We start from the raw sequence: 18,694 nt of genomic DNA, 5'->3' as shown, positions 1-18,694 counted from the left end.
GAGGATGCTGTTGCTGTGACCCATTAAACCCCACTCCACACCTCTGTTACCAGGCAGTGTTTACTACAGGACCGTTACTGGTCCTCCTCCACCATTTGTTGGCACTTCAGTGAGCCCCTCCCCCAAGCAACCAACTGTCAATGAACAGTGGTTAATGGTCCTGCTTAGCCATTGGTCAGAGCTGCAGTGGGCCCCGCCCACAAGCAGCCAACTGTCAGTGAGCAACCGTTAGTAGGGAGATTCAACCGATGGTTGGTGGAATGGCGGTTGTCAGGCTGAGAGTAAGGTAAGAGTTGGATCCCGGCCTTCTACCTGGGGTCCTCCAGCTCATCTGGCCTTGGACCAGTGGGTGAGCTGAGGGAGGGGCCCAGGGAACAGGCTGGGGGCTGTGTCCTGCAGAGCTCCAGAGCCCTCAACAAGGCTGTCCACTGACTGGGCCCAGGCCTTGAGGTGATGGTGAAACTCTACCCTATCCCTACCCCTGCGACCTAATGGAAGGGACAACCAGGCTAAGTCACAGTCTAAAGGACTTGGCCCCAGCTGTTTGGGCAGCCTGAGGAGACTGAGGGCTAGATGGGTCCTGGGCAATTGGCTCCCTCAGTGATGACAGCTGGGCAGGGTCTGGAAACCTGGCTCTGAAGGAGCCACCAACTGAGATCTGTCTCCTCTTAGCCAGAACCTGGATCTCAGAGGGTGGAAGTGAGCTTGGGGACCTTGCCCTTTCTTGTCAGAACAGAGAGTAGCATTTGTTTGGTGGAGATTTATATGAACATCATTACCTGACCGTGACCTGACATCAAGTACGAAGAAGTGTGCAACAACTCACCATGCCCGTCCCTCACCTTTTCTAGAAAAGGGCTTTGCCTAAAGCTTTCAAGGAGTTCGAGGTTTTTAAGGCATGAGTCTCCTGTCTCCTTGCATGACCCTCAATAAACCTTTCTCTGCTCCAAACTCTGACACTTTGGTATTATTTGGCCTCACTCTGTGTCGGGCACACCAACTTGCATTTCGGTAACAAACAGACTATTATATTTCTTTGGCTTTTGTGGAAAGAAAACAGCTTCTCAGTTGAGTGCTTCCTGAAGAAACTAACTCCCATTTACACATGTAACAATCTCTCTATCACTTCTTCCCTATTTTACACTGTCAGTCTATTCTAGTCCTGACTTCATATGTCCATACTGCAACAGTTTGGCCTGAACTGTCTTACTATTTTATATACATTTTCATCTGGCCACTCATGGAATGCTACAATCAGCCACAGAGGGAAGGAAGTTGAGATGAGGTAGGGCTGTTCCAAGAAATGATTCTGCAGCAGTTCTGGTTTCTAAGAAGGGGGATGGACAGACATCAGCTTCCATCATATTATTTAAGAGAGATAGAAAAGTTAAATCCAATCTGAGTTTAATATCTGTCCAATTATAGTGGGCAGGAAGTGGCAGTAGATGGAGGAGGAGTATTGGATGGAGGGTCAGCAGGGATTCAGGTGGCCCTAAGGATTATGACTTCAAGGATCAGTTGCAATAGACCCTTGTTATTGTTCAATTACTCAGTTGTGTCTGACTCTTTGTGACCTCATGGGCTGCAGCATGCCAGGCTTCCCTGTCCATCACTATCTCCCGGAGTTTGCTCAAACTCATGTCCATTGAGTTGATGCTATCCAACTATCTCATCCTTTGTCGCCTCCTCCTTCTCCAGCCCTCAGTCTTTCCCAGCACCAGGGACTTTTCTAATGAGTCAGTTCTTTGCAATAGACCCCTAGGCTCCTGTGAATTGTGTGAGTTATTCATGTTGGGAACTGGTGAAGTTTGTTGAAAGGACAAAAGAAACTGGAGATATCTAGTAGTATTTCAGCTTGATGGCTGCTTTAAGATGGTTCATGGCCAGGCTATATGTCCCAGTGGGGCACTGGACTGTGATATTTTGGACAGGTGACAGAAATTCAGTTCAGGGACACGTGGTTCCTGCAACACATGACATTATTCAAACACAGGATACTGCAGCTAAACTGGGAGCAGGGAAGGTAACACACCCTGGGCACCTTGCATCCTGAATTTAGAGCAGTCTGCATATATCCAACTCTGCCCATTAGTGGGAATGGAGCTTCTGATCTTTTGATCAACTGATCTTCTGATCAACTTCTGGGGTTGATTCTCACAGGCACAGCAGAGCTGAATAGTAGAAAGCTGTCCCATCACACTTGCCTTCTTTCCCTTCAGCTTAATTAGAAAAGGGTACCTAGAAGAGGTAGGTAGAAAGGGAAGAAGAAAATAATAATAGTTTTTGCAAAAGTCAGGGAAGGATCAGTTTTAAAGACCCAGTTTCCTTTTGGTTCTTTCTCTGAATTTTTTTTACTTTGTTTACTGAGTTGCCCCAACCAGAAACATTGTGGTCAGTCTTGAATTCTCTTCCTCCACTTCCCCTATCCTTACCAGGTATTGATTGTACCACTGAAATTCTGTGAAATCTCTCTCTTCTCTCCTGCCCTTAGCTGTTCTCTGCCTCCTCTGGTTCCTCAAAGTTTTCCTTCTATACCAAAAATATGAGTGTCACTATCCAGCTCAGAAGGCTTCAGCATTTCCTTCTGACAAATAAGGTAAATATTTATGGAATATTTCTTAGTGTTTCTGTATGCAGCCAACCCTCATTATTCATGGACTCTGTACTGTGAATTTGCCTACTTGCTAAAATGTGTTTGTAATTCCTCAGTCAACACTTTCTTGCTTTCATGGTCACTTGTGCACAGAGCAGAAGAAGACTTGCCACCTGTCAGGCACGTTCCCAGCTGAGGACAAACCCAGTGATGCTCTCCCTTCTTGTGTTAGCTCTCATATGTAACCTAGTGTTCGTCCAGTGGTCTATTTATTATTGTGGTTTTCACATTTGTGTTCTTTCTCGTGACTTTGCTGTTTAAAAACAAAGACCCCAAGTATAGTGCTAAAGTCTGTGTGGTGTTACTGTGTTCCAAAGTACAAGAAGCTTGTGACTTACAGAGAAAATACATGTGTTAGATAAGCTTCGTTCATGCATGACTGATAGTGCTGTTGACTGTGAGTTCAATACTAATGAATTGGTAATGCATTTTAAATAAGGTGTCTTTAAACAGAAATGCACATAAAACAAGGCTATGTATCACTGTAGTGATAAAAATATTGTGACCAGAAGCTCTTAGGAATCTAGCCCTGTATTTCACCCAGGAGAACAGTTATTTTGTAATTTAGTGCTCGCTGCAACTTTATAGAATATAACTTACTGCAAATAAGAATTGACTGTACAGTGATGAAATTCTTTTACACATGCTATCATCCCTGTTTTACAAATATGGTAAACCAAAACTTAAGGAAGTTAAGTGATTTTCCCAAAGTCCAGTTAGTGATGTACCTGGAACTAGAACTCAGCTCAATTTGGTGCCAGAGTTCATGCCCCTAACCGACAGGTTATGAGATCTAAAAGCCTCAGCATGGCAGATGAGTTCTTCTACTACCTGTCCTTCCCTCCTTTCTAGGCTCCCTTTTTCCGTAACCCCTTCTCTGTAGCAGAGGAGCCATATAGGACAAATTTAATGTCTTGAAAATACCATCTTCCCTCCGGCCTCTCTGCTTTTGGGAATGCTATTTTCTTTGCATATCTTGCTTTCTTATTTAATGTAAATTCATGCTTAATTCTTTTTGCATTTCAGTGCTAACTTTAAAAAGCATGTCCATATTGAAACACATAAAGCAAGTTGCAAAACTGTGTACAGAGTGATGCCCCTGGAATCTGTAGTGCTGATAATTGTGAGAAATCCCTGAGGGCGGAATGAGTCTTCAGGGGAGATTTGCGGGATCATGAGAGGTGCTCCTCTCTGTGCACATATTCCCCAAACTTTACTCAACCTGGAGGATCAGAAGTGTTTCCCTCCATGAGAGATAATTGCTGGGTCTCTGTATATGAAAGTGATTGCTTTATGTATAGCAGAGGCTGCAGGAAGAGCGACACCAAGGGATCATCACCTGCAGAGGTTCTTTTCACTATGCTTAGGGTGGGAGTGAAGGGAACACTGAGAAAGAAAGAAAAAAGAAATGAAGGAAGAAAGAAAAAGGAGGAGGAGGAGGAGGAACGAGGAGAAAGGGGAGAAGGAGAAGAAGGAGGTGGGAGAGGAGTGGAAAAAATGGAAACAGTGTGATAGAGATGGAGAGAGAGAGCCAGAGAAGTACACAGTGTAGAGGCACCTAGGTGTTAACTGTGCTCAGCTCAGTTTTAAGATTTAGGATAATTTTCATTTCTCTTCTTTTAGCTTCTTGAGATTTTCTAAATACTTCAATAATTTAAGTATATTAGTTTTTAATAAGAAAAATATTTTTATACAGTACCTCAGCTACAATTTGCACTCATGTAAAAAATGTGAGCTCTACATGCTTTAAACTAACAATAACAAGCTTAGTGTTAATTTACTGCACATAGTGTGTTAAACATTCATCTTAATGAACTCTCAGTCACATTGTGCAAGATGTATTATTGTTACTTTACAGGGTGAGAAACTGATGTTCAGAGAAGTTCCATGACTTGCTCAGGGACTAGTGGAACAAATGGCCCGAAACTAAACAGTCCCAACTCAAAAGACCATGGACTTTTATTTTCTGCTAATTATTTCCATTATTAAGAACATCTAGAAAAAATTAACCAGAAAAGAAGATTCCATTTGACCAGTTCTCAGCTGTGACTTATTCAATTTGCATTCTCTCCATGTCTTCCTGACTGTCACTTTCTTTTTATTACTTGAACAGGGTTTATTGCTGCAAATCATAACTGCTCAGTAAATGTTGATTGGTTACTTTCATTGACTACAGAAGTTAAATACATAGGAAGAGACAGGAACTCTCTCTCTTTCTGTATTAAAGCTTTGCATTCAGTGCTTTATTTGATTTGTTATTTTGATTTCTCCTGCAGCTGGTTAGCACATAGATAGTGGTGATGCCAGGTGAGGGGAGAGTTGGAAAGGTTACTGCACAAAAGAAAATCAGTAATGGATTTTAAGGAATGCAGCTGTGAAGTCAGATAAGGCAAAGCATGATTTCCCCTATACTTTAACTTTCTAAGAGTTATTTAAAATATAGAGAAGACAAATTTGTTACATTTTGTTTTCTCTACTCCAGCTAAATGAATGGCTTTGGCAACTTGCCATTTTAAACATTGTTTAAAAATATTATAGAGAAATCTCAGCTATGTACCAGAGATTCATTAAATTTAATATTTTTAAAAAGATGTTTTCAGTCATTAAAGGCTGTTGGTATTGTTTCCTTAGCATTTTACTTGTCACTGCTTAGAGAGAGCATTCAATATTGTGCTGATATTTGAAAAGATTATTTTAAAAAGTTCATTTTATTTCCTGAGGTATAAGAAGAAAATCTTCTGATCTTCTCCTCCCTAATTTAAAAATCATGTTCACAGGAAATTCTTCATAACTCTTTTAAGTAAACAGGAAACAATTATTTGCTTGAGGATGTGTATATATGTATGTTAAAATTAGTATAATTAAGAAGTACAATGTGCTTTTTTTAAAAAAATCAAGATTATGCAACATATCCTTCAAATAAGACCTGAGGCTGTGTGTATATTTTTGACGTGGTCTTACTGACTTGAGGTTTTTATTTACAGTTTTATTTTGGGGTTTTATTTTTCTGATGCTCTTCCTGTTTTCTTACAAGTCCCATAATGAAATAAGAGTTAAAGCGCTGACAAATTCACATGGAGACATTCTTTGTAACATCATCTGTCAGGTGTCTCCCTTAGTCATCTGAAATTTTGAAGACAATCGAGGCCATTACAAAACATCCTGCACATTTTAGACACTACATCTTTAATTAATTAATGTTCAGAAAGCACTTTGCAATTGATGAGTAAAACTGGCTGTTGAAACATGCTGAATGATGAACTCTTTTTGTATTTTTCTCTTATTTCCACACTAAGTGCATTAATCTGACTTTTAAAATTCTGCCATGGCTTGTCTTAAGCACTTTTTTCTTGTGAACTCTTTTTTAAAAAACATTTTTGTTGGAGTATAGTTGCTTTACAATGTTGTGTTAGTTTCTGCTGTACAGTAATATGAATAAGCTATACATGCACATGTATCTTTGTGCATTATTTAACTTTTGTATAGGGATATCCTCCATAGTTTTACTTCTTCTGTTTTCCTGGTACATATATATTTCTCATCTGGAAAACACCATTTTAGTGTTATTTTAATTCTTAATAGAATTAATTTTTTAATTTGTTGGAAAAATCTGTAATATTATTTGGACAAATAAACCATACATCTATATAAACCTTTAAAGAAATACCTAAAGATCACAGAGAATGCTGTCTAAGAAAAGGGATTATTCTATGAAAAACTCTTATTTATAAGAAAAGTTAATATTTGGCTAAAACCCAGGAACAAATGTGATGGTGAGAAACAGATATGTACTTGATCAAATAACCTTAACAGTTTCAATGCAAGTAATCTAGATATACTGTGCTCTAAGAATTCATAATCTCAAATCCACATCGATTGTCACAAAAGAAGTCGTAGCATAAGTATGTACACACAGAGGATTATTAGTTTGCAGGAGCAAAATCTAGGAATCAAGGTTTTTACTGCATGTAAACAACATATCATGTGACTTGACTGTGTATCATAGTAATAATTACTGCTATTAATAAATAATTTCAGATAATTCATAAATGAAAATTAGCAACAGTCAAATCCAAAGGAATAAAACTGTGATACTATAAATTCCTAGATGATGTGATTTAAAATTAGAAAGATTTTTTTCTTCTTTTACTTTGTGTGGAGAAATTGAAGATTCTAGAAATACAGATATTTAATTCTATAGTTTTCCACTTTGTTATAATAGAATAAAATTTATAGTAAATTTAGATCTGTGAAAAATAATCCTAAAGCTTTATAGATTTTATCCTGAAGAGAATTATGAGATTTAAAAATTACTTTTAAGTTAATAATACCCTCATAATTTGAGGATATTCATTTTGATATATGAGAATTTTCAGCAGGAGAGTGTATTCCTAAAGAAGGGATATAATACAAGAAAGTCCTTCAATTCAAATTTGGAAGATACTGAGGACTTACTTTTGTCTATATGTACGTATTTCTGATTGTCCTTGATTTTGGAAGTTGAGTGCCAGTTTATTTTTGTAAATAAGAGCAGAGATAAGCAGGTGATTTGTCTTTGACTCATTCTGTTTGTGGCACAGTACTTTTGGAAAGTATATTTTCAGGGGTTTTGACAACTCAGTTTTTAATAGAAATGACTCAATGACAGGAGTAATAGAAATCTATGAGGATGTTTCACACATTCTGTAGATAAAAAGTATTTCCAAGTTCAATTAATTATCATAAGGAGTTCATACAAGTAGGTGAAAGATACTTATATAAATCATTTTATGTCTGCAGTTTATTGGCATATATAACTAGGATCTCTTCTCTATCTTGTCAGATACAAAGATTTTTTGACTTATATATATATATATATTTTTTTTTTTTTTTGCTGTGAAGTAAGACTTGGAATTCTTAGTGAAGCAACCAAGTTACACTGCACCATACTTAGGGATATATAAACTCATAAGGCAAAATATTAATAAAGTGTTGTTAGGCACTTTGCTGGGCAAGTGCTCATACAAAGGACTGAGATAAGAGGAATATTAATTTAGCTCATGAGCAAGAGCCACTTTCTGGAATGAGGATTAGGAAAATCAACACTTATAGTCTGAATTAATATTCGTATGATTCTTTTTAGTTGTATTTTCTGAGTCAACATTCAAAATGACCTTGTGAAGTAGGTGTTATCTTCATTTTATAGATGACACTAAGGTCCAGATATATTAATTTCCTTAAATCATAGATGAACAAATGGATTTATCCCAGAGCTTCTGGTTCCATATTCTTATCTTTCCATCAAGTGGAGACAGAGGCAAAGTATTATTAATCCACATTGAGGAGATCATCACAATTTTAATGGGAGAAGTAGTACTTGAAAGCCTTAAAGGAAAGGCAAAATCTAGATGTGCAGAACCAGGGATATCTCAAACCGAATGAGTGGTCCGTAAACTGAATTCAGCCTGCAGATGAGTATGGCATGATAAGTACGGTATTTTTTTAAAAGTCTGAATTTGAACAATTAGGTTGAAGAGTATTTTCTAAACATATGGCTTTTATTAAATAGGTATTTTCTAGTGTGCTGTTTTAATTCCTTAAAAAAAAGTTATATTCTTTTGAGTTATTTTTTAGGTGGTTATCCTGGGGACTGCAATTAATGTTTTAACTTATAAAAATCTAGTTCATATTACTCTGTTTCATGCACTGTAGTGACCTGAATGGGAAGGAAATTCGAAAGGGAGGGGATATATGTATTAATACACATATGAGATTCATTTTGCTGTACAGTAGAAGCTAACACAATATTGTAAAGCAACTATATACTCCAATAAAAATTAATTTAAAAATCTACTTCATGTTAATACTAACTTAATTTCAATATTGGGGCTTCCCAGGTGACACAGAGGTAAAGAATCCACCTGGCAATGCAGGAGACACAGGAGACGTGGGTTCAGTCCCTGGGTGGGGTAGATTCCCTGGAAAAGGAAATGGCAACCCACTGCAGTATTTTTGCCTGGAATTTTTGCATGGACAGAGGAGCCTGATAGGCAACAGTCCATGGGGTTGCAAAGAGTCAAACATGACTGAGTGACTGAGCACACAATTTCAATATTGTACAAAACTTTGTCTACAACTTCATTTTCTCCCTCTTTTTTAACTCTTTCCTTTTTGTATTTATTTTATTAGGTTTGGAAGGGTAGAGGTTTTATGACCTCACTTCTTTCTTTTTACTGTTTTCTCCTAAAATGACATAGAATTATTTACTTTAAAATAAATAGTAAATGTCCATAAAATGAGAATTTTGGCTTTGGGGAAATCAGTATGTAGCCTTTCTTTTCTGGCTTGCAATAGTAAGGCCAGTTGCTTACTGTGATCACACTTAGTTTGTGCTAATGAAACAATGCTATCTGCAAAAAGATGTATTAATATGTATTCTCAATAGGTAGAGTATGGTAGAATGCATTGAGAAGAATGAGAGATAGAATCCACTTTCTTTTACTTCTTTTAGTTCATTGAATCTTTGGTTCTAAAAGAGTCAATTTGATTTTTATGATAGTTTTAAGCTATAGGTCTCTGTGCACCTGAATGTGGCTGGTTAGAATAGTAGTAGTGATAGTAGTGGTAATAGTAGAAACTTTTGATAATACAGAATGGGAAAGACTAGAGAGCACTTCAGGAAAATGAGAGATGCCAAGGGGACATTTCATGAAAAGATGGGCTCGATAAAGGACAGAAATGGTATGGACCTAACAGAAGCAGAAGATATTAAGAAGAGGTGGCAAAAATACACAGAAAAACTATACAAAAAAGATTTTCACGACCCAGATAATCACGATGGTGTGATCACTGACCTAGAGCCAGACATCCTGCAATGTGAAGTCAAGTGGGCCTTAGAAAGCATCACTACGAACAAAGCTAGTGGAGGTGATGGAATTCCAGTTGAGCTATTCAAATCCTGAAAGATGATGCTGTGAAAGGGCTGCACTCAATAAGTTAGCAAATTTGGGAAACTCAGCAGTGGCCACAGGACTGGAAAAGGACAGTTTTCATTCCAATCCCAAAGAAAGGCAATGCCAAAGAATGCTCAAACTACCGCATAATTGCATTCATCTCACATGCTAGTAAAGTAATGCTCAAAATTCTCCAAGCCAGGCTTCAGCAATACATGAACCGTGAACTTCCTGATGTTCAAGCTGGTTTTAGAAAAGGAAGAGGAATCAGAGATCCAATTGCCAACATCTGCTGGATCATGGAAAAAGCAAGAGAGTTCCAGAAAAACATCTATTTCTGCTTTATTGACTATGCCAAAGCCTTTGACTGTGTGGATCACAATAAACTCTGGAAAATTCTGAAAGAGATGGGAATACCAGACCACCTGACCGGCCTCTTGAGAAACCTGTATGCAGGTCAGGAAGCAACACTTAGAACTGGACATGGAACAATAGACTGGTTCCAAATAGGAAAAGGATTACATCAAGGCTGTATATTATCACCCTGGTTATTTAACTTCTATGCAGAGTACATCATGAGAAACGCTGGACTGGAAGAAACACAAGCTGGAATCAAGATTGCCGGGAGAAATATCAATAACTTCAGATATGCAGATGACACCACCTTTATGGCAGAGAGTGAACAGGAACTAAAAAGCCTCTTGATGAAAGTGAAAGTGGAGAGTGAAAAAGTTGGCTTAAAGCTCAACATTCAGAAAACAAAGATCATGGCGTCTGGTCCCATCACTTCATGGGAAATAGATGGGGAAACAGTGGAAACAGTGTCAGACTTTATTTTGGGGGGCTCCAAAATCACTGCAGATGGTGACTGAAGCCATGAAAGTAAAAGATGCTTAGTCCTTGGAAGGAAAGTTATGACCAACCTAGATAGCATATTCAAAAGCAGAGACATTACTTTGCCAACAAAGGTCCGTCTAGTCAAGGCTATGGTTTTTCCTGTGGTCATGTATGGATGTGAGAGTTGGACCATGGAGAAGACTGAGCACTGAAGAATTGATGCTTTTGAACTGTGGTGTTGGAGAAGACTCTTGAGAGTCCCTTGGACTGCAAGGAGATCCAACCAGTCCATTCTGAAGGAGATCAGCTCTGGGATTTCTTTGGAGGGAATGATGCTGAAGCTGAAACTCCAGTACTTTGGCCACCTCATGCGAAGAGTTGACTCATTGGAAAAGACTCTGATGCTGGGAGGGATTGGGGGCAGGAGGAGAAGGGGACAACAGAGTATGAGATGGCTGGATGGCATCACTGACTCGATGGACATGAGTCTGAGTGAACTCCAGGAGTTTGTGATGGACAGGTAAGCCTGGCGTGCTGCGATTCACGGGGTCGCGAAGATTCAGACATGGCTGAGCGACTGAACTGAACTGAACTGAATTGCATTTTTAGCTCATTTACGCAGGGATAAGAGAGTTGTATTATTTAGACTTTTTCTCCCAGGTCTTATAATACTTTGATCTTTTGTTCACATTGGTAAAATATTAAAATATGATTATAAAACCTTTAAAGCTTTTTCAAAGCTCCAATTGTTTTAAAAATGGTCTGTAAAACTTTGCCATTTTTGCTTTTGTAAAAAAAGTAAGAAAACCTACGTTTGTTGACTGGTTGTTCAGAAAAAATACAAAATTCAGTAATTTCCAAATCAATGTGGATGAGATTGTTTCTATGTCTCAGGAGACATTCTAGACCCATCCTAGCTAGTATGGATGTAGTAAAATTTAATACTTTGATAAGGAATATATTGAAAAGTATATGTCATATCATCCACCCCCATCTCTCCCACTGTACTAAAAATTCTAATCATTAAAAGTCAGAAGCAAGTGGACACACAACAATCCCATCAAACCAAATAACTACATCTGGAAAAATGTCAGGTTTATTTACGTAACTAAATAATGAGTAGTCTTTTTTCATGTCAATCATTTGTGCTCTATATGTATTTTATATTTGTTTCATTGGACAGTTATTTTAGAAGGAGTTTATGAACTTATAATACATTATGCCAAGTGTTGCTGATTACACAGAACTGGTATAATTACAGTTCCTACCATCAAGGTGGGAAGGATGTCTATATATAACTTGAAAAATTTCTTGAGTGTGATAATTATTTAATAGTGCATCTATTCTTATGTAATATTGCTATTTTTATTTTTCAGAAAACACCTAAGATATTTGAAAAAGTAAGCACTGATCTTTAGTGTATTTTTTTTTTTTTCTTATGTCTCTATGTATCCTGTTTCAGGATGAGGTGGCTTTTTGGATAGAATGAATATGTTTTTTTCAGAATCCTGCAGGATCTAGTGGCTTTCAGAATTATGTTGTCAGAAGTTGAATTTTATTGCCTGTAGGTTTACCCTTCACATGTTTATACATGTGATTAAAAAAGTGAAAAGCTATTTTAAGGTGGAAGTGAGCTTAGCTTATACTGTGTCATCCCGTGAGAGACCATCACTTTCAAGGATTTGGCACTCTCCTTTATTGGATTGGAAGAGGTCATGGGTCACCAGCTTCAGTCAGTTTCTCCTTTTTATGGAAAGGAATACTCCCCAAGTGTACAGAAAGGAGCACATGAAAGAAGATAGAGAGCTTTGGCTTTGCATCTAAGATCATACCTTTAACTCATAATTATAGTGCTAACTATAATGGTTTATGTGGACTTAGACAGTTATAAAAAGTTTTAGCTTATTAAATCAAACATATTTGTATAAATTTAAGAGTATTTCATAGGATAAAGAAAAAGAAACCAGTACGTTTGAAAACTTTATGTCAAATGAAGCATTTCAGATTTTATTTCCTACTGCTTGGATTAGTTCTATCATTAAGATAACTTTTAGACTTTTTTTATTATTCACATTGAATATTTGCAATAATAAAATATGACATATGTCATTGATATTAATTATTAAACCTTTTAAATTTGTTAATTAAAAAAATCAAATACTAAATTATGTCTGTTTACAAAGAAACATTCTTGTTTTTCCTGCTCATACTAAGATGTTTACTTTCTACATCATAGAAAGAATCTCTAAATAGATATTTTTACCTAACTAATGATCCAAGAAAACACATGTGATGAGTTGTTTAATAGATAAATTTCTTTAGAATGGAGAAAAAAAGTACAAATAAAAATAAGAATGAGCTTAAATAAAAGAGATTTCATATTTAGAAATAAGTCTGTCAGAGGAATTTCCCTCGTGGTTCAGTGGTTAAGACTGAACTCCCAATGCAGGGGATGTGGGTTCAATCCCTGGTCAGGAAACTAAGAATTCCACGTGCTGCTTGGCATGGCCAAAAAATAAGTCTATCAGAGACAATATTCTTTGAACATATAAACTGATTGAAATGACACCTAGGTTCTTGAGAACTGTTTTACCTCTTTGAAGTTGTGATCACCCAGCTTTGTCCATCATCTTTAGAAAATATTTAAATGCTGAAACATATGTGATTACTTAACTACAAAGAGAGCTGCTGAAAAAAAATAGTTTTGCTTTGTAAAGCCATATATTTTAAGATTACACGCATTCATTCATTTTATTGAATATACATGGGATAAGTAGGAATAGACTTTAAATAAACAAACAAAAATAAGTACGGTAAATCCTGCAAAGTGGAGGTTTATGGTGCCGTAAGAACATTATGTGGAGGGATTTGATGTAGCCCTGGTCATCAGGGAAATTTTGCTGTGAAAGTGATGATGAGTTGAGCTCTGAAGAAAGACTGAAAGTTACTAGACATAGGTAAGGGGAATTGTGTTTCCTCTTTCTGGAATTACTCACATATTTTATACTATGTCATGTTTTTACATTTCTGTAATGACCTGAGAGATCAGCTGTAGTTCATCTTTTTTTCAGATGAGGAAACTTGAACCCATGGAGTAACTTGCCTGAATTTCATAGCTAGCTTATGAGAAAAACTGAATCAGGATTTATGATGTATGGATGAGTAATGCAATTTTCATTAAGCCAGATTCAAGAATAAGAATAATCAAATAAAAAATTCTTTTCACTTTTTTATTCATTCATTCATTCACTTAACTTATAAAGCAGACACTATGTAGAAGGCCCTGCACTGTCTGATGTAGAAGATAAAGAAGTAAATGATGTGTGGGCTTTGCCTTTAGGGAGCTTATCGTCTAGTTGGGAATATAAAACAACTGAATTTACAGAGTCAAGTTGTGTCTGTCAAAAAACTATAGATCAAATGAGGGAATTGAGACGAGGAAAGGGTTATGTCCATTTCCAATGAATTTGTGAAGCCTTCCTGGTAGACAAGATAATTGAACTGAACTCAGGTGTGAAAATGAAGGGCATCTGGTGCAAAATGTACTGTGTGAGCAAAGGCAAGAAAGTTGTCAGGGCATCAGCAGGTTGTTCTCTTTAGATGACACCAAAATGGGTGGAGAGAGGGATAGTGGGAAATAAGTTTGGAATAAGAGTTGCAGCTTGATTGTGGATAAATACTATGGATACAGGAAAGCCATTATAAAAAGGAGCATAAACTCATAGTGGCCATAGGTCAATGCTAAGTGCATTGGGTAGAAGATAGAGAGAGGTTGAATGTGTAGGTGCTTTATGGTGTGCTGGTGACACAAAGATAAATATGTGCATCCTAGAGATGGGAGTAAGTGTGGTGTTCAAAACATGGAGAAAGTCAAGTGTGAGAATTTCGTGCCTTGGTTGGGGGGATAACCATTGGGGAAGAATTTGCAAAGGCTTTGTAGGGCAGTGGGGCTTTACCTACTATTGCTCTCTGCTCCTGCTTGATTTCCTTTGACCGTAGGTTCTCTACAAGTAATCATGATCCAGCAGTTGACAATGAAGTGTTACTTAGCCAGGTGCCACCTGTTTGCCGTTCTTCCCGTAGCTCATAAGGCTGCCATGGCCCCTTCAATCGTTCCTTCAACCAAGTTTTATTGAGAGCCTACTACGTGCCAGCAGAGAAGGCAATGGCAACCCACTCCAGTACTCTTGCCTGGAAAATTCCATGGGCGGAGGAGCCTGGTAGGCTGCAGTCCACGGGGTCGCTAAGAGTTGGACACGACTGAGAGACTTCACTTTCACTTTTCACTTTCATGCATTGGAGAAGGAAATGGCAACCCACTCCAGTGTTATTGCCTGGAGAATCCCGGGGACAGCGGGGCCTGGTGGGCTGCTGTCTATGGGGTCGCACAGAGTCCGACATGACTGAAGCAACTTAGCAGCAGCAGCACTATGTGCCAGGCATTGTGCTGAGGTGTTGAGATTAGTGGTAAATGAAGATAGACCCTTTTTCTGTTCTCAAGAGTCTTATAGTCTGGCAGGAAAGACATGTTAAAAAAGTAATACCTTAAAATAAGGTAAGATTAATGTTAATATTAATGATAGGGGAGGAGTATGAGTAGCATGGAAGATAAAGCCAGGATTCCTTTCCATGATCATAACATTTCAAGTGAATTGGAAATAGTCCTATCAGTTCATACTTTGTCACTGCCAGAGTCCTTGACGGCTACCAGGAATGATCCATATTAATTCTGAAATGCATACCATCTCTTCACTGTGTGTAAGGGGATACAGAGAAAAAGAGGTCTCATGGCTGGAAGCATGGGCTTTGAGTCCAACAGCAGTCCTTGTTGGAATTCAGTCAGTACTTATTTGCTGGGTGCTCTTATATAAGCTTCTTGATACCACTGCTCTTAGTTTCTTCAATTGTACAATGAGGAAAATTACATCCACCTCTTTGGGTTGTAGCAAGATTTAAGTAAGAAGAGTATTTAAAGCATAGTGCCTTGTACATACTTTTCAATGAGTGATAGCTTTTAAAATGGCATAGTGCTTGTAAGAGACTAGGATATAACAGGTGTCTTAGTCTTCATGTAGGACTTTAACCCCATCTCCACCAATCACTGCCTGAGGCAAGTGATCTGAATTTGTGCTGCTTCTCCCAAAAGGGATCATGTTGCCGCTTCTTTCTTTTTAACAAACAGGTGTCAAGATTAATTACATCCTGTAAAGGTTTTCTTCACTTTCAGAGTAGGTGCTACATAAGTGATGTTTTATTCCTTTCCTCCAACTAATTTTTCTACAAAAATTGAAAATGCTTCACATCTCTTTCTATTTTTTAAAAGATGCATGTGGCTGTTTACTTCACTTTTAAGGTGATGTGTGGACATTTCTCCTGAAGTAATATTTTGTGTCACTTTATATAGCATTGCCAAAGTCCTTTCTTGCAAATCTTCTCCTGACATGTAACAATTATGAGGTGGGACGGATGTGTATACAGATGCTTAACCATATTTTCTTGATTATAAATAAAATAGTTTAAAAATAAAAAATTAAAAATATAATTACTGCTGCCATTTTCATAAAAAATTCAGAATAAAGAAATATGGGTGTTCTCTTAGGGACAGAAGGATGGCTTGGATTTTTCTTCACTGCACTAGGACACAGATGCAGTCTGGAGAGTCACGTTCAGAGCCGTTAACAGTACAAAACGCAATGCGTCTTCAGGAGTGCACATTCCTGCAGGAGACAGGATGAGCGGGATCCTATTATGCTTTCAGAAAGCCCCTGACACTGTATTCTTAAAAACGAAACATACATAGGACATATCCATCTACTGAATAAGCCCCAGTGTGTAAAAAGGCCATGTTACTTCTTTTTTTCTTTTTTCAATCAACCTAAATCCATCTCTGAACTTCCATCCCATCTCTTGAAGGGAGTTCAGCCTCGGTCTTAAAGGGAGTCCCTCTCTTATTCACAAAGTTGTAGGGGCAAGATCATGGGGGTGTTACACAGAACAGTGTTTGAGGGCAATCCTTGCTTTTTTATTTTATGCTTTAAGTTAATTAATTTATTTTTTATCTGCACCTTGTGGAATGTGGGATCTTAGTTCCCTAACCAGGAATTGAACCTGCACACCCTACATGGGAGTATAGAGTCTTAATCACTGAACTGCCAGGGAAGTCCCTTTAAAAAAATATAGCCACTCCTTGGTATTGTGTTCTGCTTTCAGTCCAATTAGGTTCCTCTCTGATGCCCGTCATGTACTGGTTTTTGCTGACAGGGTGTGGGGCATCCGAGTAGAACAGTTTTTGTGGTGCAGGACTGTCCTCTACATTGCAGTGTTTTTAGCATCCATGATTCTCATGCATTATGACACTGAAGGAAGCTTCTCCTGACTTTCCAAAGCCCCTTTAGTTAGCCCCATAATAGATCTACTTTTATCTTCCCAGCCAGCCCCTTGAAATCTGACTGTTTGGGGCGGATCATGTTACCTAGTATGTGGGGGCCTAGGTTGGCTCAAGTGCCCTGAACAGTGCCTTGCTTGTAGGACCACTTGGCTGTTGTTTTCTGTGGAGAAAAAACCTCCTGAAGTCTGCAAGAGGGAAGCTGTGGGTCTCTTTTTCTGGAGGTTCCACAGAGCTCAATGCTCCCTTAAGCTGGGGGCAATCATTTTCTTCCTCTGGCAGCTCTGTACACCTGTCTGCACCTTCATCCTCTAGTCTCACACCAAACTCAGTGACTTCTCTTATGTTTCCTCCATAGCCTAAGACTTGGAAAACTCTGGTCAGGAAGAGAGGTTCTCTTCTGGCCACTTCTGGTTTAGCCTTGCAGCCTTCCCTGTGGCAAGGGAGTGAAGGAGCTCTGGCCATCTTCTTAGAAGGTAGGGGTGGAGTGCAAGGAGAAACAGAAAATACAAACCACTCAGTGTTGTTTCCCTCTTGGGTTAGCAGCAAAATCAAAAAAGCTAATTAACATCTCAACCTTACCTGCCTCCTGAGAAACCTGTATGAAGTTCAAGAAGCAACAATTAGAACCAGACATGAAACAATAGACTGGTTCCAAATTGGGAAAGGAGTACATCAAGGCTGTATATTGTCACTCTCCTTCTTTAATTGATATGCAGAGTAAATCATGCAAAATGCCAGGCTAGATGAAGCATAGCTGGAATCAAGATTGCTGGGAGAAATATCAATAACCTCAGATATGCAGATGACACCACCCTTATGGCAGAAGGCATAGAGGAACTAAAGAGCCTCTTGATGAAAGTGAAAGAGGAGAGTGAAAAAGTTGGCTTAAAACTCAATATTCAGAAAACTAAGATCATGGCATCCAGTCTCATTACTTTATGGCAAATAGATGGGGAAACAATGAAAACAGTGACAGACTTAATTTTCTTGAGCTCCAAAATCACTGCAGATGATGACTGCAGCCATGAAATTAAGACGCTTGCTCCTTGGAAGAAAAGCTATGACCAACCTAGACAGCATATTAAAAAGCAGAGACGTTACTTTGCTGACAAATGTCCATCTGGTCAAAGCTATGGTTTTTCCAGTAGTCATACATGGATGTGAAAGCTGGACCATAAAGAAGGCTGAGTGCCAAAGAATTGATGCTTTTGAACTGTGATTCGAAAGCCCCTTTGGACAACAAGAAGATCCAACCAGTCAATCCTAAAGAAAATCAACCCTGAATATTCACTGGAAGGACTGATGATGAAGCTGAACCTCAAATACTTTGGCCACCTGATGCAAAGAGCTAACTCAGTAGAAAAGACCCTGATGCTGGGAAAGATTGAAGGCAGGAGAAGAAGGGAAGGACAGAGAACAGATGGTTGGATGGCATTACCGACTCAATGGGCATGAATTTGAGCAGGCTCCAGGAATTGTGAAGGCCAGGGAATCCTGGCATGCTGCAGTCCATGGGGTTGCAAAGAGTCGAATACAGCTGAGTGACTGAACAACAACAACACATCAACAAAATATCTTACCATGACCCTAAACAGATTTTTCATCACATTTCCTTCAAAATAAATGTTCCCACCCTACTTCTGAGGTTCTGATTTCTTTTCCCACAGGAAATCAGAGGTCTTTAATTTGGGCAAATAGGATACATGGCTAGTGGTAACACTGAGGCAAAGGCAGGGAATAATTTGACAGGGTAAAGGGTTGTACTGCTTTTTTTCTATCAAAGTTCCTCAACTAAGCAACAGAACACAAAAAACTATTTGAGCTACTACTTTTCTCAATTCTCCCATGGATAGTATTTTCCAGTTTGATAGAAATGTGAAAATC

The 18,694-nt window shown here is 38.3% G+C and overlaps 1 protein-coding gene and 1 long non-coding RNA gene across 15 annotated transcripts in view; both read left to right on the top strand.

Moving 5' to 3' along the window:
- The window catches only part of SUGCT (succinyl-CoA:glutarate-CoA transferase), an 875,539-nt gene that overhangs the window by 195,790 nt on the left and 661,055 nt on the right, over positions 1-18,694 (top strand).
- Positions 2,537-18,694, top strand: part of LOC132345172 (uncharacterized) — a 61,344-nt gene continuing 45,186 nt past the window's right edge. Inside the window, exon 1 of the long non-coding RNA XR_009494332.1 lies at positions 2,537-2,596. This is a non-coding gene — a long non-coding RNA (uncharacterized lncRNA). The remainder of the gene's footprint in view (positions 2,597-18,694) is intronic.

This window comes from Bos taurus, chromosome 4 (assembly GCF_002263795.3).
Source record: "Bos taurus isolate L1 Dominette 01449 registration number 42190680 breed Hereford chromosome 4, ARS-UCD2.0, whole genome shotgun sequence".
Classification (NCBI taxonomy): Eukaryota; Metazoa; Chordata; class Mammalia; order Artiodactyla; family Bovidae; genus Bos; species Bos taurus.
This window is presented reverse-complemented; position numbering and strand designations above follow the sequence as displayed.